The sequence below is a fragment of the Muntiacus reevesi genome, chromosome 3 (assembly GCF_963930625.1).
Source record: "Muntiacus reevesi chromosome 3, mMunRee1.1, whole genome shotgun sequence".
NCBI lineage: Eukaryota > Metazoa > Chordata > Mammalia > Artiodactyla > Cervidae > Muntiacus > Muntiacus reevesi.
The window spans coordinates 160,242,602-160,264,527 of NC_089251.1; the positions used below are offsets into that span (position 1 = coordinate 160,242,602).

Here is a 21,926-nt window from a genome sequence, read left to right on the forward strand (position 1 = left end):
TTTAATATTTTTAGACATGGCTTATTTTAGTGTAGCATTTTGAGCACATTTAAAATAGCTGATAAAGTCCACCTTATACGTTTCCTCAAGGACACTTTCTATTGATTGCTGCTTTTCTTGTAGAAGACATAAAGGATGCAGTCTCGATCCCTGGGTCAGGAAGATCCCCTGGAGGAGGGCATGACAACCCACTCCAGTATTCTTGCCTGGAGAATCCCGTGGACAGAGGAACCTGGAGGCTACAGTCCACAGAGTTGCGAAGAGTAGGACAGGACTGAAGTGACAGTGCAAGACGCATGTGTGGTTCACATATTCCTGCGTCATTGTATGCCTCATACTTTTTATTCAAAACTGGGTAGCTTAAATGACATAACGTGAAAACTCTGGAAATCAAATTTCACATCTCCCCAGTTTTTTGTTTTAGCTGTTTCTTGTAATTGTTATAGTCCTAGGGGACTTGGTGAACTAATGTCTAAATCTGTATTCTTGGGACTTCTCTGGTGGTCCAGGGGCTAAAACTCCAAGCTCTTGATGTCGGGAGCCTGAATTCATTCCTTGATCAGTGATTCAGGTCCCAAGTGCTGCAACCAAAGATCCGGCATGCTGCATCAAAGATTGAAGATCCCGCATGCCACAGCTGAGACCTGCCCCAGCCCGATAAATGAGCACAAGGTTTTAAAGAAATAAAGAAATCGGTATTGTTTGTCACGTGTGGCCCTTAAAGTCTCTACTCAGTTGCCTTAGTGGTCAGTTAATGGTGAGGCAGAGATTCCCTTAAAGGCATCTAACCAGTAAGTCTTCCTTTCTCCCCTGGGCAGCTCTGAGTGGGTGCTGGGGCAGGTCTTCCAGGCGTAACCTGGAGTCTCCACCTCTGCCTTGGCCTTAGCCTCCTGCCTGTGCAACCTCAGAATCGACCCGAGGCGGAGTTGAGATCCCCCTCAGGACTCTCCTTAGGATGCGCCCTGCTCTGTGCCTGAGCACAGCCCTGGGTGTGCACACAACCTTCCAGACTTTCAGCATAATCTGAAAGCTTATCAAAGTTCCTGCAGACATCTCACTTCCCAACTTTCCCTTTTAAGCTCTGTTGGTTCACTTGTTTGCCCCAACTCTGCGCCACCTCAAGCAGGCATGAAGTTAATCAACTGCCTGCTTTTGTTTTGTGTGTTTTGATTGTTTCTGACATTTGCCTTCAGAGGCAATGATCATTTCACTGGAAGAGCCATGAGGCAAGTCACAGGCAGACAGCCTTGCAAGTGTCATTTTCCGGGGCACTGTGAGTTAGGACGGATAAGGGCATTTTCCTGAGAATTAGATGTTTAACAAGTTCCAGCACCGTTCTCCTTCTTCTGGTGACTATCAGTCTACTGATTTTCACTACTAACATGCACTATTATTTTTCAAGGACATCATGGAGATGGAGAGCAGGAAATGGGACTAGGAAAGTCCAAATGCTGCAAGTCCAGTTGTTCTTACCAAGGGTCAGCCATCAATTCTTGGTCGGCACCTGCTCTGACAGGTCATAGCTTTGGTAGGACCTCTCCCTTCCGTGTTACCCAGAGAGTTCAGATCTGTGTCACTCAAATCCTTTCCCAGACTAAGGAGAAATTGGCCTGGAATCATCTTGAGCAGGACTTGCCAAATTGGGCAGAGAATTATAGAGGAGAAGGGGAGTTTATGAGAGGGAACTCAAGAGATGTTTAATAGGAGACTTGTTTGAACTCTCTCTCTGACACAAGGTCAGTGTGATGCTAGGGTCTCAAAAGGAAAGGCAGCTGTCCTAACTCAAGCTGGTATAGATTAAGTAATATTCACAGAAGGGCCTATTGACAAGGATGTGAGCGCGGGCTGCACGGAATCACAATGGTTGATGCGATCCCACAGGGCTAACATGAGTGGAGGAACAGACCCTTGATCCTAGGAAACAGGCAGGAACTAGAACCCAGAAAAAAGCCTGGAAGAGGAGACCAGTGCAGAGGAGCCACTTTGAAAATAGACTGAGTATTAAGACAATTAAGCCTCTGCATCCTTTCATCAGTCTTCACTTCAGTTTAGTTCAGTCGCTCAGTCTATCATCAGTCTTGAGTAACATTAAATAATGATGTATTTTATCCAAGTTTCTGGATCAAAAGACACGGTGAGCCCAGGAAACCTCACAAGCAGGGAGCTTACATAAATACATAACCCAACCTCAATAAACATGCCTGGTCCCCACCAGTCACACCCAGCTGGAAGTCAGAGAGCAGCTGAGTTTGCTTTGACTATTGGAGTCAACTTCCTGGGCAGAGCACAGCGTGGATCTGGAGGCCGGGGGAAGACAGGACTGAACAGAACAACGGGTCCATGCCTGGGAGCCTGCAACAATGCACCACAAACAAGGTGACTTAAACCAGCATAAGCTGTTTTGCCAAAGTTCTGGAGATTAGGAATCTCAAATACAGATTCTGGAAGGGCCACGGTCCCTCCAGTCCTCTGGGGAAATCTCCCTTCATCTCTTCCGGGGTGGTTTGCTGATGATCTCTGGTGTTCCTTGGCTTGGAGCCACATCACTCCATCTTCACATGGTCGTATTTTAGTAAGGACACTAGCCATATCACATTAAATGTTCACCCTACTCTGGTATGGCTTCATTTAACTAGTTATATTTGCAATGATCCTACTTCCAAATAAAGTCACATTCCAATATTAACATATCTTGGATGAGCACAATTAACTCATAACAAGGCCAATGGGGAAGAAAAAGGCATCTGATACAAAAATTCAGTCAGATTAAGATACAAAAATAAAATAATAATATCAGCAGATTCAGTTAAATTACAAGGTAAATACATAGAAAAGAATGATATTGGAAAACCAGTTGGCAGTGATTAAAACCATCCCAGAGTGATGCTGGGATTGCACATGGGATTGTTTGTAATATTCACACTATAAGTAAGACACTAAACTGTATTCTGTAGCCAGCAAAGTTGAGATCCATATAACCTAATAGGTAATAAATTGAATATCTATTTTATTTTGTCATATTTACAACAAAAGCTGTTCAATTATAAAAACCAGAAGTTGAAATTCTATGCAATATGTGCTTTTGCTTTTACACTTATGTGATTATACCTAAGCACAAAAAAATGACAAGCTTGGAAAATAATTTAAAGACGTTATTACTACTTGGGTTGGCGTGAGCTAGCCCATGCCTCTCTGTTCCACTTCTGCAAGTTATTGATTTGGAAACTGTATCATTTAGCTTCTCAATTCTGTCACTTGCTGGAATCATTTTCATGGATATCTTTGTCTCTGTAGCCAAAGCGATCAGACACAGCTCTTGGTTTGGCTGTTACAGCTGTTTTAAGAGGCAATTTGGACCACTGTGGAGTCAGGGTAATCACTTGTAAGAACCTTAGAAGCATCTCAGAAAACACAAAAACATTCTGCGACAAGATTATCTGAAGGTTGTTGCGGACCACTGCCTGTGTGGGAACCCTTGAGTGTGTCTGCTGCAGCCAGATGTTCGTGTTTTCACAACATTAAGCTATGGAAAGGACCGTAGCTAGCTGCGGCACGGCAGAGCCCTAAGCATTAATAAAGCCGACGCGCATTTCAATAGCTCACAGGACCTTTGTGAATCAAACACTGTTCTAAAACCATTTGCGAAGCTGAGTTAATAGCCTTAGAATCTCCAATATTTTTCTAGGAAGGGAAAAATAATTTAATGACATCTTTGGGGTTTGCTTTGCCTTCTATAAATCCTACAAGTTTTGCTTTCACAGAAGCTTTTCCAAGCTTGCAGAGTTATTAAGCAAATAAGGACCCATTGTTTTGAGAAGCAAAAAGCTTGAATTTCTTAGAAACAGAAATCAGCTCTAGCTAGAACACACATCTGATGTACTTGATGGGTATTTTTATCTTCAGGAATCCAAGGTCTAGGTCTGCTTTTAGACAGCAATCAGACAGGGCAGTAAAGAATGAATGGGCATGTTGTTGAGTCAATCAATTAAAAAATGAAATAAACAAAGTGAATGAATGAACTCACTTAAAATGATAGAGTGTTTGCACCAGTGTGGGGAGCAGGAGGGACCTCTTCATCACTTGCAGGGTGAATCCAACACCCAGGGGAAGGATACTGGGAGTTTTGTAGACACAAAAGCCGGTATGGGATCCAACTGGCAAGAGTTCTGCAATTAGTACCTCTGGCTTGAACATCACAGCCCCATTTGGGTACAGTTTTCTGTCCAAAGAAATAAAGTGTGCAAATACTAACACTAATAAATTAGATTGGCTTCTGTGTGATGGAAAAATTTCAGACTCCCGCTGGGAAATTTGGGGTACTTGATTTCTAGTGGTTCAGACTAGGTGAACCTAGAAAGGTAGGTAAAGGCAAAATGAATAATTTATAATCTGTGGTCCCGATGCCTCACATCTAGAAGGGAAACCAACAGGTAAATTTTTCAGGTATCAAAACATAAAAGAAAAAAACAAAACATAAAAGAAAGGCTAAGTATTGGAATGAAGAGCAGAAGGCTATTTTGAACTGAGAAAGTCCAGGATGACTTTACAATGAAAAGAAATTTTGAAATGGGCCCTGAAAGAAGAATAAGATTTCAATATGTGCAGAGGAAAATGGGAATTCTGGGGTTGAAGGAATTTTATGAACAGGCAAGGCAGTGTGGATATCGGTCCATTTGTTTGCATGCATTGAAATCAGAGTCAGTAAATTTTTCCTGTAAATGGCCACATAATAGATATTTTAGGCTTTGAAGCCCGCTTCTCTGGGGCTTGCTTTGTCGTCTATAAACCCAGAAGTGTCTCTGTTGCAGCTACATAAGTCTGCAACGGTAATGGGAAAGCAACCTAAACAATCTAAAATCAGTGAGCATTAAAAAGAAGAAAAGACTGAACATGACTGTGTTCCAAAAAGTTGTTACAAAACAGATGTCACATAGTTGCAGTTTACTGCCCACAAACTCCATGAGGACAGGAATTTTTGTCTCTTTTGTTCACTGATTTATTCCAAATACCTAGACAGTGCCCAACTCATGGGGCATGGTCAATAAACTTTGCTTTTTGTTGAGATACAATTGACATATTGCATTATGCTATATGTTTCAGGAATACAACACAATGATTAGATATTTGTATATACTATGAAATTATTACTGTCATAAGTCTAGCTAACAGTGGTTAAATGATAAATAAATGCAAAAAAAAATAACATGAATCTGAGCAAATGAAATAGGACCATATCTGAGAACCACTGACGGTGATGTAGTTTTATAGCACCGATAACAAGACACCACTAAAGGTTTCCTATAGTGTAATTACTCTTTGCTTTCCAGAATGTCATTTGGCAGATAAGTCTGATGGATGGAAAAGCAAAGATATTCGAAGCAGAAAGATAGGCTGACATATCACAATCCATATAAGAGAGAAGAGATTCTGAACCAGGTTGTGGGGTGTCAAGCATAAGTAAAATACAAGCTTTAGAGACTTAACCCCTAAAATCCAGCCACGTGCTGAAGTTTAGAGGAAAGATTTCAAAATAATTATTGGTGACTAGGAGGAGCATAGCTAGTTCATTCTGGAATTCACGGAAGCCAGAACACTTCTAAGGAGAAGGAAAAAGAAAAGTGGTCAAATATAGGTGAAAGTTGATATAGCCGCCTATAAATGCCATGAGTTGTAGGTTATCATAAAGTTAGTTCGTTAAAACATTCTTCTTTTGAGTAAGAATGAAATGTAACAGATGTTCTCATATGATTATCATTGACTTCCTCTACCCACAGGAGGCTCCCTTGTAAGGCATTTAGAAGGTGGCTCCCAAACTTCTACTTAGGTGACACAGCTCAAAACAGAAGCACAGTGAGAGGCAGGGACCCCCATTGAAATCATTTCTGCCTTGCACACCTTGTTTGTCATCATGCCCAGTTACCTATCAGATACCTACTTTATGTAAGTGACTTTTATTTTTTTAAAGAAGTGATAAAAATAGCAATTGACTTGAGTTTTCATGAAGTCTACATTTATGGAGCAGGACATGCTTTGACATTTGAGGTCACAAGCTGGACCAAAAATAAAGTTTTACACTGTCTACCATATGAATCACCAGCACAGAGGCTAATGACAAATGTCACCGATAAGTGCCTCGTGTCCAAGAAGGAGCCCTCAGGGGACAAAAAGTACATGCGGTTGCAGTTTTATTTATGATTCTATTTCTAAAGCATTGTTCTCTGTCATCACAATTGCAAGAAGAAACACTGATGAGAAACACAATGAAATTAGGTCAGAAATTAAAGAATGAATTCGGTCCTATAGAAGTCAAACAAAGGATAACTTAGAAATCTAAGAAGGGAATCAAGATTCAATGCCCTTGATCTTTCCAGCAGAATCACAACAGTTTGCTCCTTTTTTGAGATTTTTTTTGAGATTTTTTTTGATATTTTCATCATCAAAATGTTGTCCTGAATATTCTATTTTCTAGAGAGAAGTTATAAATTCACATTGCTACAGGGGTCAAACAGATAACATCATCGTGGGCAAAGTAAGCCAAAAATAACAAAATGGTTGAAGAGGTCAGAGTGAAAAACATATGTCCATGTGACAGACTAAGGGATGAAACTGTGGTTCTGTTCAAGCAGAACGTGCCTTTATGTCCCTGGTCTTGCAGTTTTTATGCAAGGCAAGACAAATGCACGTTTTGTCTGAAACCTAGGAATGTTTAAATATCATTAATTAATTAATATCTCAACGTGCTGGGTCCAAAATTTATCAGTGGTCCTCAGTTTGCTGTCTCTTATTTTGAATCATTTTCTTGTGAGAAATCCTTGATGAATTGTTCAGTGAATCAATCCTTGATGAGCTGATCGCTATTAGCTATTGTTTCAAGCAAACGTGTTTATAAAATTTTCATAGGGCTTGATTCAGGGGAGGACAAAAATCATCATGATACATTAAAGAAAAGAGAATTATTATGGTGCTATTTTTATTCAATAAAAGTGAAGCTAATACTTTTATTGAATATTGAGATTTATTATGATAGCTAATACTTTTAACAGCTCAGTTGTGTCCGACTCTTTGTGACCCCATGGACTGTAGCCCACCAGGCTGCTCTGTTCCTGGAATTCTCCAGGCAAGAATACTGCAGTGGGCAGCTATTCCTTTTTCTAGGGGATCTTCCCAACCCGGGGATCAAATGTGGGTCTCTTGCACTGCAGGCAGATTCTTTACTACCTGAGTCACCAGGGAAACGCCATACTTTTTTTTGAACTATGTGTTTCAAGAACCTAGATATAGTAGCATGTTTAATCCTCAGAACAGCCTTACTGATAGGGGACTCTTAGATGAAGTTGAAGCATAGTGAGATTATATAACCTACCCAACTTTAAAGTGGCGAATCCCTAAGCTGATTGCCAGTAGAATAAGTCTAGCTTCTGTGCTTTAGCCTCTGTATATTCTGGCATGTGTTAATCCTGGGATGGCAGAAATTCACTCAGCATATCAGATCTGAGTTTTCTTATTTAAAATAGGAGTTTATAACTGACTACCCCCAGTTGTGTGGATAAAAGTAGATAATATAAATGAGATTCTTACATACTACCACACGTTATTTAAACATAAATTGTCACGGACAATTTGGTATAGCATATGGTTCTTAGCATTGGTAAGACCAAAAGCTATGTCATAATGCTCAATTAAAACAGCTATATCATCTTTGTAATTCTGCAGCCAGACACTGTATAACAAGGCGGTGAGTGGTCCATCAATCAATCATCAAGGATTGATTCACTGAACAATTCATCAAGTGGTCCATTTCTGCTCCACTGGTGTACTTGTATGATTGCCCCCAGTTGCTCAGTCGTGTCTGACTCTTTGCAACCCCCTGAACTCTAGCATACCAGGCTCCTCTGTCCATGGGGTTTTCCAAGCAAGAATACTGGAGTGGGTTGCCATTTCCTTCTGCGGGGGATCTTCACAACCCAGGGATTCAACCCAGGTCTCTTGCATTGGCAGATGGATTCTTTATGACTAGCACTACCTGGGGAGCCCTCACTGGCATCTTTAGACTACTCAGTGTTTTAAATAGGTGCCAAATATGCAAGGAATTGAATGCAAGCAATTGTGTAGTGCAGTGACATAAAAAGCATAATCAGGCTGTTCAATATTCTTTGCTTAGTGGGTCTCCATTCCCTGGCACTACCAACTATTTGAGTTACCGATGACTGAAGAAGTGCCAGGACGCCATCCATTAGCCTCGAGCTTGAGGCAATGTCCACGAATATGGCAGAGTCACCCTTCACAAGTTGTCAGCCTGCAGGTCTGCTAGTAATTATTCCCACTACACCACATTACAGGTCTAACCATGCTGATTTGCTTTAAAGAGAAAACCGAATTACTAATCAATAGAAGTAGCTAAAGGTGTGATTATTCTTACTGCTTTCTGAGGATAATATTTTGCCAGGACTGAGGAGGAAGAGAAAAAAAATAGACAACTGAAGTTCTAGCTCTGTGCAATGTGCTCCAACTCAACTGTATCATTATAAAGCAAACACAAGGAAAGGTTGAGAATATTTTTTAATGAGCTTCTGATGTCTCAGCCAGAGGAAACTGACAATTTAAATAGAGTCAAGTTTTGTGAGACAGCTAGGCTGACAAGATACCTAACTGGTTATCTACAGTGTTGACACCTAAGATAGCTCACCCCGGTGGCCGGGCACAGTGGGAGGAAGCCCACAGCCGGGAGCCAGTTGTCATAGGGTTGTCCTCTTTGCCTTCCCACCAGTTTCCCAAAGAATGACCATTCAAATAAGCTAATGTTGCAAAACCACTTAGTTCAGTGTCTGGAGTGTAGCATGCACTAACCGATGGCTGTGGTTGTTGTTAACTCAAGAAGCCAGGAACATAAACAAGAATAACATCCTTTAGTCATTAGGCCAGGTTTTGAGCTAAGTGATTGTCAGGAAGAGGCATTGTGACTCTTTGTGGAATGCGAACAATTACTTTATTTACTAGATGACCAGTACAAGTTCTTTGCATGAAGCAGGGCAATCAAAGCTGGTGCTCTGGGACAACCCAGAGGGAAAGGGTGGGGAGGGAGGTGGAAGGGGGCTTCAGGATGGGGGGGTACATGTATACCTGTGGCCAATTCATGTTGATGTATGGCAGAAACCATCACAATATTGTAATTATCTTCCAATTAAAATAAATAAATTTTTAAATAAAGAAAGAAATTAAAGAAAAAAATTGGGAAGAGATAAATAATAGCACACCATTATATACTCTTTCTGCCATATGGAACAAGAGATAAAACCTTAAGCATAAAATTTATGGAAATAATTAAAGATACATTTTTAAAAAAATAAAAGAAATCTTACTTTTTGGATCATACAAATATCAATAAAATAACCTTGCAGTTCAGATTATGAGTACCTTATATTCTCTGTTGTTGTTGTTCAGTTGCCAAGATGTGTCCCACTCTTTTGCAACCCCGTGGATTGCAAATATGACCAGGATAAGTCAGCTTCCTATGTCCACACTCTGTAACTCACATCATCCCTCCCCCTCCCCCACCAAGAAGCAGAGTTTCTCTCCCCACTGCATCAGTCTGGTCTGGTTGTACCATTTCTGAGGTTCATTCTTAAGAGTCTGATACATTTCACTTCCTCTCTCAGAAACTCTTCCGCCTCTTGAGCAGCCCCCATTGACTATGAAGGCTGGGAGACCAGTGTCCTGGCTGATGATGACCTCTACCAGCCAACTTGGAGTTGACTTAAGATACTTGGAAGATTTCAGCCCAGACTGGAAGAACCACTCATCTGAGTTCAAACCAGAACAGGGAGCTAAATAACGGCTTATCCCCTTCAAGCCCTAAGCTTTAAGATGGCTAATTTTCCAACAAAAGCTGATGATCTGTTTGTTCTCAGGCTGGAAAAGTCAGAGAAACTGAGTTCACCCTCCATAGTAGGTTGAACCTACTGACAAGCCCTGACTTTCCACAGGAAGTGACAGATCAAGACAATTAGATACGGGCCAAGAACGGTCTCGATTTCAAAGGGTCAGTAAGTGATGTTCTGTTATTGATCCCAGCATATCAATCACTAAAGACAAAGAAGTCCTGAAAATGTTGAATAGAGAGGCTGTAGATTTCTTCACTCGAAAGGCTTGGATATTCTTGGAGATACACTTCAAATTACTGTCATAACTTGACATGAACAGGGATACTGGAAACAGTAACTAAAGTTGAAGCTAGGCTCATTGATTAGTAAATTGAGAATGTATGTGTTTCTCAGCGTGCCTTCCTCTCCCTTCAGAGGCATTGGGAATAAGTTAAGAATCAAACTAATAGAAAAACACAATACAGTCTGCTTATTTAATGATGTTTCTATTTTTATTGAATTTATCTGTAGTGACAGGGCATATTCATTTCTAAAGGTTGCCATAACAAAGCACCACCTTTGAGGCGAGCAGAAGTAATGCAACTTAGATTAGAAGTAGGCCTTCCTACTATCAGGTAGCTTTCGCTTAACAATGACCACTGTTTGCCAATTAGGACCAATTAGCTTTCACCGATGTTTGCCAATTAGGAAATTAGGAACGGGGCGGAAACCCCCAGGAAAGTCCCGCCTGCGCGAAAGTATTGACCAATGAAATTGTTTTGCAAACGTGTAACCAATCCGCTTCTCACTCTATAAATTTGTGTAACAGGTTGGGCTCGGGGCTCTCTGACCCGCACCACTGCGTTGGTTGCGGCAGGGAGTCCTGACTCGAGTCAGTAATAAACTTGCCTTCCTGCAAGTTGCATTGTCTTGGAAGCCTTCTCTCTTCCCGCTCGGGGATTCGGACATCGGGCATAACATTTGGGGGTTCGGCCGGGATCCCTTTACCGGGGGAAGAGAACACTTCCAGGACAGAAGGAAAGGATAGATAATAGCACCGGTGCTCAGGAAAACTCAGGGGGCCCAAAAACCCAGCGCTGTGTTGTCAGCTGTCCGTGTGTTTGTCTTTGGTGTGTGTGCCGGCATTGTCTCAAGACAGGAAGCCCAGAGTAATTCCGGGGCCCTGCTGTAAAGCAGGGGAGGTATCTGGCACAGGGAAAGTGCAGAGTAATTCCGGGGCCCTGCTGTAAAGCAAGGGAGGTATCTGGCACAGGAGAAAGCTTTCTCTAGCCGGCGTAAGGCCAAGGCCAGCGAGCGCGCTGGAAGGCAGCCGGCTCTGTGGGAAGGAGAGCTTCTCTCCTGATCCCAAGTCTGGTCTGGTCTGGTCAGGGGGCCCGGAAAAAACTCAGCGCTGTTATCGGCCGACTTTTGTCTGTCCGTGTGTTTGCCTTCGGCTCTCCGTGTTTGTCCATGTTTGTGTGTGTGCCGGCATTGTCTCTGGTCTCATTCCTACTCTGACTCAAGTCTCAGTGAACAGGCGAACGTTTGTGGGCACAATTGATGAGTCCCGGCCAGGGCTACACTCTGGCGGACTCTGAAGGCCCTACAATAAGTGAGCCTCAGTAACTAGAGCCCAACCAGGTGAAACTCTCCTTTCACTACGATTGTCAGCAGCTGTTGCAGGAGCGAATTCTGGCAGAAGCGGAAATGGGTCCCAGGGGCCGACGGGAGGCCAATCGCCCAGCCTTATCTCATGGACAAGGGGTTTTCTCTGTTGCAGCCTAACTGGGATTTTGAGCGAGCGGAAGGTAGGGAGCATCTCCGAGTGTACCATCAGACTCTGACTGCTGGCCTGCGGGCTGCAGCAAGAAAGCCGACAAATTTGTAGTAAGGCAAGAGCCCACTGAGAGCCCGGCAGCCTTCTTAGAGAGGCTAATGGAAGCTTTCAGGACACCTATGGACCCCCAGGCTGAGGAGTCAGTGCTGCAGTTCTGTTAGCGTTTGTAAATCAGGCAACCCCAGATATTAGGAAGAAGTTGCAAAAGACAGAGGGATTGGGAGAACAGACGATACAGGATTTACTGAACCCCAGAAGAAAGGGAAGAACGAATTTGACGGGAGGAAAGGGAATTAGCTGAGAAGATCAGGAAGGAAGATAGAGAATATAGAACAAGGGAAAACCGGAAGAACCAGAGGGAGCTAGCCCAGACAGAATTGAGGGAACCTCGAGACCCCTGGACGGGAGAAAAACAGAAACCAAAAAGGCAGGCCCTAAAGAAAGATCAGTGCGCCTACCGCAGAGAACAGGGGCACTGGAAAAATGAGTGCCCTAAGAGGGACCTGAGGAGAGGTACAACCCAGAGAGAGAAAATCTCCCCTGGAACTCGAGTTCTATATGCGGGGGAAGACAGTGACTAGGGGAGTCAAGACTCGGCACCCCTCCCCAAGTCCTGGGTAACCATACATGTGGAAGGGAAACCCGTTGGCTTCATGATAGATACTGGTGCCCAACACTCTGTTTTAAATCAAAAACTGGGACAAATGTCTAAGAAAACCAGCTTGGTGCAAGGAGCCACGGAGACAAAAAGATATTATTGGACCACAGAACGAAAAGTAGATCTGGGGACCCACCAGGAGTCCCATTCGTTTTTGGTGATACCAGAATGCCCAGAGACTTGTTGTGGCCGATGGCATTCCCTGTGGATGCAGTCATGAGGAACTGGAAAATTCTACTGAAGATTACATGTTAGATCTGAGGTACGGGGACCCTGAAAATCTGGAATTAGCGTACCTCTCTATGGTGGAGATCAGACCCAGAAAGTTACTCACTCACAGCTGTGCCACTTTACTTTGCTGATTGAAAACATCTGTCTCTTCTAAAGAGAGGCTTAAGCAGGTGAGAACTCTTGGGGAGAGAATGGTTAACTCCTGTGAGGGTGAGATAGTACCCCATGAGCCAGGAAGCTCGGCGGGGGATCACTCCCCACATTCCACGTCTCATGGATGCTGGAATTATCAAGCGGTGTCAATCCCCTTGAAACACCCCCTTACTGCCAGTGAAGAAGCCAGGGGGGACAGATTACCTGCGAGAAGTCAACATACGGGTGAGTGACATACACCCCACTGTCTCTAACCCATACACCCTCCTGAGCAGTTTGCTGCCTGAGTACCGATGGGAGCAGCTATTGAAAGTGGGAGCCGCTGCGGTAGAATATGGCTCCGTGAAGTTTTATGCACTGTGTGGCTTTGGTGGGGTCTTAAGTTGTGGTCTGACACACTGCTGTTGTTCCTCTGGATTTGGTGAAATGCCGTATGCAGGCGGACCCACAGAAGTACAAGGGCATTCTTAATGGATTTTCAGTTACCCTCAAAGAGGATGGTTTCCGTGGTTTGGCCAAAGGATGGGCCCCGACCCTCATTGGCTACTCCCTGCAGGGGCTCTGCAAGTTTGGCTTTTATGAAGTCTTCAAGGTTTTGTTCAGCAACATGCTTGGAGAGGAAAATGCCTATCTGTGGCGCACATCACTGTATTTGGCTGCCTCTGCCAGTGCTGAATTCTTTGCTGACATTGCTCTGGCTCCTATGGAAGCTGCTAAGTTTCAGATTCTGAGGGATACAGCTCTCAAAATGTATACAAGGGGGTTGCTCCTCTTTGCATGAGACAGATACCACAAAGTTTGCCTGCGTTGAACGTACTGTTGCCGATTTCGTGGTGTCTGTGTTGAATAAAGAGAAGGGTAGCAGTGCCTCTCAGGTCTTCAAGAGACTTAGATTCTCTTTGCCCGCATCATCATGATCGGCACTCTGACTGCACTCTGTGAAGGTCTACTTCAGGCTCCCTCGCCCTCCTCCCCCTGAGATGCCAGAGTCTCTGAAGAAGAAGCTTGGGTATGGACTGAATCTGCGTGTTGATAAAATACAACTGAACGAGAGATAATCCAGGCTTGCAAAACGTGCCAGCTAATGAGGACAGGGAAAAAGCAGCACACGGGAACGAGGTACCGAGGGGAAGAGCCAGGGCAGCACTGGGAGATAGATTTCACTGAGGAAAGGCCAGGCAAGTATATGTTGGTTCTGGTAGATACCTTCTCAGGGTGGGTGGAAGCCTTCCCCGCTAAGGGAGAGACAGCAATAGTGGTTGCTAAAAAGATCTTAGAGGAGATAGTGCCTAGGTATGGGCTGCCGGTGACTATGGTCTCTGATAACGAACCTGCCTTTGTGAGCCAGATTGTACAAGGGCTGGCCCAAGCTCTGGGGACGAAATGGAAGTTATATTGTGAATATAATCCCCAGAGCTCAGGACAGGTTGAGAAAATGAATCAGAACGAAGTTGGCAATAGAGACTGGTGGGGACTGGGTGACCCTCTTTCCCTTTGCACTCTTTCAGGCACGTAACACCCCTTATAAGCTGCCCTTTTGAGATTCTGTATGGAAGACCCCCTCCTGTGTGTATTAGAACCTAGATGGAAAGGCCCTTATGTTGTTTTCCTTACCACTCCTACTGCTGTAAAGGTCGATGGGATTGGACCCTGGGTTCACTGTAATCACGTGCGGCAAGCCACACCGGAAGAACAGGAAAAAGCGCGAGCAGAATGGAAGACGAGTCCTCACCTGTACTGAAACTGGTCCGCCGGGAGGTCTCCTAATTCTCCTGCTGATCAGCGACGGGAAGACTCATGAGCTGCTCAACGAGACCTCAGGAATCCACCCTCCTGGGTCCACTTATAGTGTCAGTGGCCCAAAATGGAGAAGAGGAAGATTCCTCTACTTGAACAACAGACAGGGGGGAATGTGAGGCGAGCAGAAGTAATGCAACTTAGATTAGGAGTAGGCCTTCCTACTATCAGGTAGCTTTCGCTTAACAATGACCACTGTTTGCCAATTAGGACCAATTAGCTTTCACCAATGTTTGCCAATTAGGAAATTAGGAACGGGGCGGAAACCCCCAGGAAAGTCCCGCCTGCGCGAAAGTATTGACCAATGAAATTGTTTTGCAAACGTGTAACCAATCCGCTTCTCACTCTATAAATTTGTGTAACAGGTTGGGCTCGGGGCTCTCTGACCCCCACCACTGCGTTGGTTGCGGCAGGGAGTCCTGACTCGAGTCAGTAATAAACTTCCCTTTCTGCGAGTTGCATTGTCTTGGAAGCCTTCTCTCTTCCCGCTCGGGGATTCGGACATCGGGCATAACACCACCAAATACAGATTTTAAGCAACAGGTATTTATTTTCTCAGTTCTGAAGACTAAAAGTTCAAGATAAAGCAATCAGAGGGTTTATTCTTTCTAGGGTCTCTGTCCTGTTTTCTACCCGAGTCCTCACCTCATTTATCAACCACAGGCATCTGTGTTCAAATGTCCTTTTCTTATGAAGACACAAGATGTTATTAGAAACCATCCTAGTGACTTCAATTGAAATTGTTACATCTTTAAAGATTCCATCTCCAAAACAGTCACATCCTGAGATTCTGAGGGTAGAATCTTAACGTATGACTTTTGAGGGGCAAAGGGCAAACAGTAAATGTGAAATGCACAACAAAAAATGCTAAAAAGAATGAAAGGGTCTACAACTTCACAATGTGAAACTGTCAGAGGTTTTACTTTTTAAGACTCAGGTAGTTTAAACACGCATTATCTGTTCCGCAAAGCAGAAAAAAATGAACCTTATTTTCTACATAAGGCAAGAGATAATAAACCCTGCAAGGACTTAACTAGATGTGGTAGGGAAGAAAGTGCTGTTGTTGTTTAGACACTAAGTTGTGTCCGACTCTTTTGCCACCTCACAGACTGTAGCCTGCCCAGCTCCTCTGTCCATGAATTTCCCAGGCAAGAATACTGGAGTGGGTTGCCATTTCCTTCTCCAAAGAGTATTCCCTATGCAGGGATCAAATCCACATCTCCTGCATTGGTAGACAAATTCTTTACCACTGAGCTACATGGAAAGCTCCCAAGAGAAGAATGTTCTATTGCCTTATTCTTTTTTAATTTTTGTATTTTTAAACAAAGAATATTTAAGTATAATTTACTTACAGTAAAATTTACCCATTCAAAATGTATAGTGGCAAAAACCACTACAATATTGTAAAGTAGTTAGCCTCCAACTAATAAAAATAAATGGAAAAAAAAGTAAAAAAAAATGTATAGTTCTATGACCTTTGAGTAAATTGTATATTAGCATAACTAACACCACGATCAAGATATAGAATATTTCCATCACCCAAAAGTCCCCCATGCCTCTTTGAGATCCATCTTCTCATCCCTGGTAGAAAGAAACTCTTCTTTTGTGAAGTGTCTACCAAAACATTTTGCCTGTTTTTTCTTCTGTTGTTTGTCTTATTTTGGGATTGTAATATTTATTTGCATGACTGGAACACTTGTAAGATGTAAATACTGTGAAAATTTTTTTCTAATTCCTAAAGATATGGGACTACGAGCTCCTATTACCTGTCTCCTGAGAAACATGCATGCAGGTCAAGTAACAACAGTTAGAACTGGACATTGAACAATGGACTGGTTCAAAATTGGGAAGGGAGTATATCAAGGCTGTATATTGTCACCCTGCTTACTTAAATTATATGCAGAGTACATCATGCAAAATGCCAGGCTGGATGAAGCACAAGCTGGAATCAAGATTGTCAGGAGAAATATCAATAACCTCAGATATGCTGATGACACCACCCTAATGGCTGAAAGTAAAGAGGAGCTAATGCCCTCTTGATGAAAGTGAAAGAGGAGAGTGAAAAATACTGGCTTAAAACTCAATATTCAAAAAGCTAAGATCATGGTATCCGGTCCCATTGCTTCATGGCAAATAGATGGGGAAATAGTGGAAACAGTGACAGACTTTTATTTTTTCAGGCTCCTAAATCACTGCAGATGGTGATTGCAGCCATGAAATTAAAAGACGCTTGCTCCTTGGAAGAAAAGCTATGGCCAACCTAGACAGATATTTCAAAGCAGAAACATTACTTTGTTGACAAAGTTCTGCCTAGTCAAAGCTACAGTTTTCCCAGTAGTCATGTATGGATGTGAGAAGTGGACCATAAAGAAAGGTGAGTGCCAAAGAACTAATGCTTTTGAGCTGTGGTGTTGGAGAAGACTTTTGAGAGTCCCTTGGATAGGAGATCAAACCAGTCCATCCTAAAGGAAATCAATCCTGAATATTCATTGAAAGAACTGATGCTAAAGCTAAAGCTTCAATAGTTTGGCCACCTGATGTGAAGAGCTAACTCATTTGAAAAGACCTTGATGCTGGGGAAGGTTGAAGGTAGGAGGAGAAGGGGATGACAGAGGATGAGATGGTTGGATGGCATCACCGACTCAGTGGACATGAGTTTGAGCAAGTTCCAGGAGCTGGTGAAGCACAGGGAAACCTGGCGTGCTGCAGTCCATGAGGTTCCAAAGAGCTGGACGTGACTGAGCCACTGAACAACAACAATCCTTGACTTGCCTTTTCATTGTCTTAAATCTGTCTTTTGAAGAAAAGAAATTTTAAATTAAGTTCAGTGCCTCAACTTTTTCTTTTATGGTGATATGTTTGTGTTCTAAATTATACTTATTTTTTTCTCCTATTATTTCTTCTAGAAGTTACATATTTTTATTTTCTACATTTAAGTCTATGATCCATTTCAAGCAAGTTCTGTTTAAAATATGAAAGTTTACAGATTTACAATTGTTCCAGCTCCATTGTTGAGAGGTCTACCCTTTTCTCCATTGAATTACCTTGGTACCATTGTGAAAAATCAATTGTCCATGTATGTGTGGGTCTATTTCTGGACTCCACACTGTTCTGTGGATCCATATGTTTCTTAGTATACCAATAGTGCACTGTCTGAATTATTGCAGCTTTTTAGTCTTAAAATGAGTTAATCCAAACCCTACAACTTAAGGTTTCCTTTAATGTCTTTTAGCAATTCTAGATTCTTTGTGTTTTCATAAAACTTTTATATTCCCTTTATTTTAAAATTGATTTCCATGAAATCAAAATGTTTGGACATATCTACATGGATCTAGATTATTTTGTTTTCAAATACTTTTTACACTCAGTTTTGGCTTTTTAAAAAAAAAAAAAAAACTCTATATTACCCTAGGGGCTTCCCAGATGGCACAAGTGTAAAGAATCTGCCTGCCAGTTTAGGAGACACAAGAGATAGGGGTTCGATTCATGGGTCAGGAAGATCCCCTGGAGGACGAGATGGCAACCCACTCCAGTATTCTTGCCTAGAGAATCCCATAAATAGAGAAGTCTGGCAGGACTCCAGGGAGCCACAAAGAGGTGGCCACAACTGAGCAACTGAGCACATATTATCCTAAGAATGTTTTGAGTTGTTAATAGAAGTACATTTCCTGTTGTAATATCTTATTTATAAATTATAACTTTTTCTTATTATAAATATACTTATCTCCTTACTAAAATTTATATTTTATTAAACTGCCTTTTTCTAGTCTATCTTCTCTCCATCCCTTTCCCAAGAGATTATCTCTCAAAAGTAACATATTGTTGGACATTTTCTTGTAATTTGACAGCTTTTATCTTTCATATTGTTGGACATTTTCTTGAAATTTGACAGCTTTTATCTTTTTACAGGATAATTTACTTATTTTCATTTGTTCTGATTAGTACATTTGGTTTTGTGTTTTCTTCTGTTTCATCAAGTAGTTGAAGAATGCCTACCCTTTCCTTTATTTCAAGTAATCTCAAAAGGACTAGAAATAGTCCAAATCAACTTTTTAATATTTTATAATTTATTACAGAAAACTGACATGAGAACTGGCATGAATTTCATACAAATCTCTGATATTTATGAAGTTTTTATAGTTTAAAAATGGCTGTCATAAATATTACCTCTTTTCATTCTTCATATTATTATTTTATCTCCATTTTACCCTTAATGAATCCAATATTTCAAGAGGTTTATTGACTAGTTAAAGTCACACAGTCAATAATTATGGAGTAGAGAACCACATATTTTACTTTCTTTTTTTATAGTTCTACTGTATATTACAATTATTTTTAATGTATATAAATTAAGATTTTTAGTCAGTTTCAGTATCAAACTCTCAAAAAATAATAGAAAAAATATACAGAGAAGTAGAAGGATACAGTATACCTGAAAAGAACTATGAACCAATTCAACATAATTAAGATTTATACAATTTGCACATAGCAATAAGATACAAATTCTACCCAAGTTCCCACAGACTATGAACTAGGAGACACTGGTGCATATCCAGAGACTTAAAGCAAGGCGCAAAAGTTCATGTTCTAAAGGTATGAAATCCTACAGTCTGTTCTCTTACCAGTGTGGAATTATGTTAGAAATCGATATCAAAAGATATTTGAAAATAACTCACGTATTTTCAAGTGTAATGTGACATTTACCAACAGAGATCTTTGACTTAGCCTCAGTAAAGTTTGAAAACTGAAAAAAAAATTTAAAAAAACAGAGCGTGACTGCAAAAAAGAAAGCATTTAATTGAGAACTTAATATCAAAATGAGAAATTCATATCAAAGATACTTTTAAAAATTCCATGTATTTGGAAATTAAATGTCTACTTTTAAATGATTGGTGTATTTAAAAAGCCACAACAAGAAAAATTAGAACATATTTGTCATAGAATAAAAAAGAAAAGAGAATTTATCAAATGCTTTTCTTAATTTTTAGAAAAGAAAAGCCAGAATACTTTCATTCTTTCCTCTCTACCATAATCAGGAGCAAGTGCTGGGCCAGAGGCATACCTACCTGGTCCCAATCCTGACTTTTCACTGTGGATGGCGTTTTCCCTTCACATGTGTGGTCACTGGTCACCCCCAGGCTCTCACTCTGACCTTAGCCAATAGAGGACGAGTGATGCCATCTGATTTTGCCTAGCTTGGCTAGGTCACTCACCTATCTCTCTTTCTCTGATCATAACTGTTGCCCACAGGATGGTCTTCTCCTTGGCCACCAGGCATTGAGTATATGAGTCTTTGAGCTCAAGTTCTAACCATGTGGGTGGGTCCTGCCAAAGTCCATCACGTCCTGTGACAAAGTAAATCAATCTGTCTGAACAGCAATTCTAACGTAAGAATACATACAACTCATCTCCAGGCATGAATCCCTTTCTTCATGATCAGATTTGGTAGTAACCTGGTTATGCTGTTCTCCAAGCTACTTCACTCCTTGGTTGAGAGTTTACACAAAAAATGAGGGGTGTTATTTTGGGGGACCCTCTTCAACCTGAAGTGATGATGTGTGAAATAATCTGAATCATCTTAGTTTAAATTTTGTGAGGAAAATGGCCTTTAGCTACTGTAGCACTATTATCTTGTCTGCAATCACAAAGGTTGGCTCTGGGAAGGTTTTCTCCACTGGCTCGAAAGTAGGTCAGCAAAAGCTCACAGTGATTGAAGCAATTTGAGGGGAGGAAGATTATATTCAGATGATCCTTCAAACAAAGGCAATCAATTAGGCAGCTAAGCCATTTAAGGAAGAGCTTGGGAGATGAGATATGATAACACCAGGGGATGACTATTCTGTAATATCACCGCAACATCTGTTTAGGTCAGAATTTTAAAGTACAGAGTGCTTTGAAAAATAAATACACAAACTCATGCATTCCAGTATTCCCAAGTCAGAAAATGGAAAAACAAAAGACAGAAATGCTTACATTCAACAAATATTTAACCTTCATCAATCATTCCTCTCTTAGTGAATAAAGTCTGTGTGGTCAGGGTCCATATCTAACTCATTTTGTCTTCCTCTGTTTGTTACCATTGACTGTTGCTCAATCATTTCTCAGGCAAGAATGCTGAAATGGGTTTCCATTTCCTTCTCCAAAGGATCTTCCCAACCCAGGGGTCAAACCCTAGTCTCCCATACCGCGGCCAGATTCTTTACCATCTGAGGCCCCAGTAAGCCTCTTGCTCTGCCTTTAGAAGGTATCAAGTGTCCTGGGTATCTGAAGGAAGGGGTGCAGCTTCCATTCCTGGCAGAAGAGAGCACAGTCGTTAAGAGGGGGAGGAAGAGGTAGCTTTGAAGCCAAGTCTTGCACAATTGGTGTGATGATTTGAAGTTCATGTTGAGGATGATGTTTGAGGGAAACTCTAAGTCAGAGTGAGCAGCATTAATACAAGTATAGAGAACATTTTTTCTTTCTTTCTTAGTTTCCAATAAGGCAAAACAAGCTGTAACAGAAGATCTCAGTACATGAAAGGGCTGCCAATCCAAGTGTGCAAAATTATGAACCAAAACAAGAATGTTTCCGCTTCTGTGGAACCCAGTGTCCAAGATGGGGTGAGAAAGGAGGTTTAGATGGGTAGATTGGACCAGCTCATGGAAGACTTTAAGTACCAAGTTACAAAGTTTAAACTGCCTACTCTACACAAGGAAAGGGCTACTGAGGGTCTTTAAGCAGATTTGGGACAAAAATCAGTGTTGCTTCTGAAAAAAAAAAAATTTAACTAACCTAGCAAGAGTGCATGCAGATAAGTCAGAGGTGAGTGGGACCACAGGCAAGGCTGTAGTAATTCCTAGGGCTGTTAATGCAGGTGTGGAATGCTTCGGTGGCAGTTGGACTGATGATGAGAGGAGGATAGAAGTGAGAGCTGTTCTAGAACGAAATGTAGAGGAGTCACCAATTGACAATAGATGGAGCGAGGGGGAGGAGAATGGAGGGAGAAGAGAGATTTCTGCCTCTCTGCTACACCAGCAAGGACTTCCCTTCTCTCTCTTCTCAACATGTAACCTTACAGCCAAAAAAGCTCTGAAATGTTCTTTCTAATTGCCACTTTGGTCCCTAATTTTATGAGGACCAAGGTAATTAGCATCATAAGGATTTCCAGAGGGAAAGATGTGCACGCCTTCCTGGGGAACCCACAACACCTGCCTGCCTGGCCTCCAACCTGCTCACCAACGCCTCTGCTTGCAGGCCATTCCTCACCTCCTGGCTCAGTCTGTGTTTAGACAGAGTCAGCCAGGATCAGGACACAGCTCACACTTCAGGTCGCCCAGGAGCGACTGTACGTCACAGATTTTTAGTAGCTGTCTCAAATGTCAGTTTCTTTCCAGGTAGAACCTACCTGGGA

At 41.9% G+C, this 21,926-nt stretch overlaps 1 pseudogene; it reads left to right on the top strand.

The window, feature by feature from the left end:
* Positions 1-8,203: 8,203 nt before the first annotated feature.
* Positions 8,204-13,797, top strand: LOC136164149 (solute carrier family 25 member 3 pseudogene; annotated as a pseudogene).
* Positions 13,798-21,926: the final 8,129 nt, after the last annotated feature.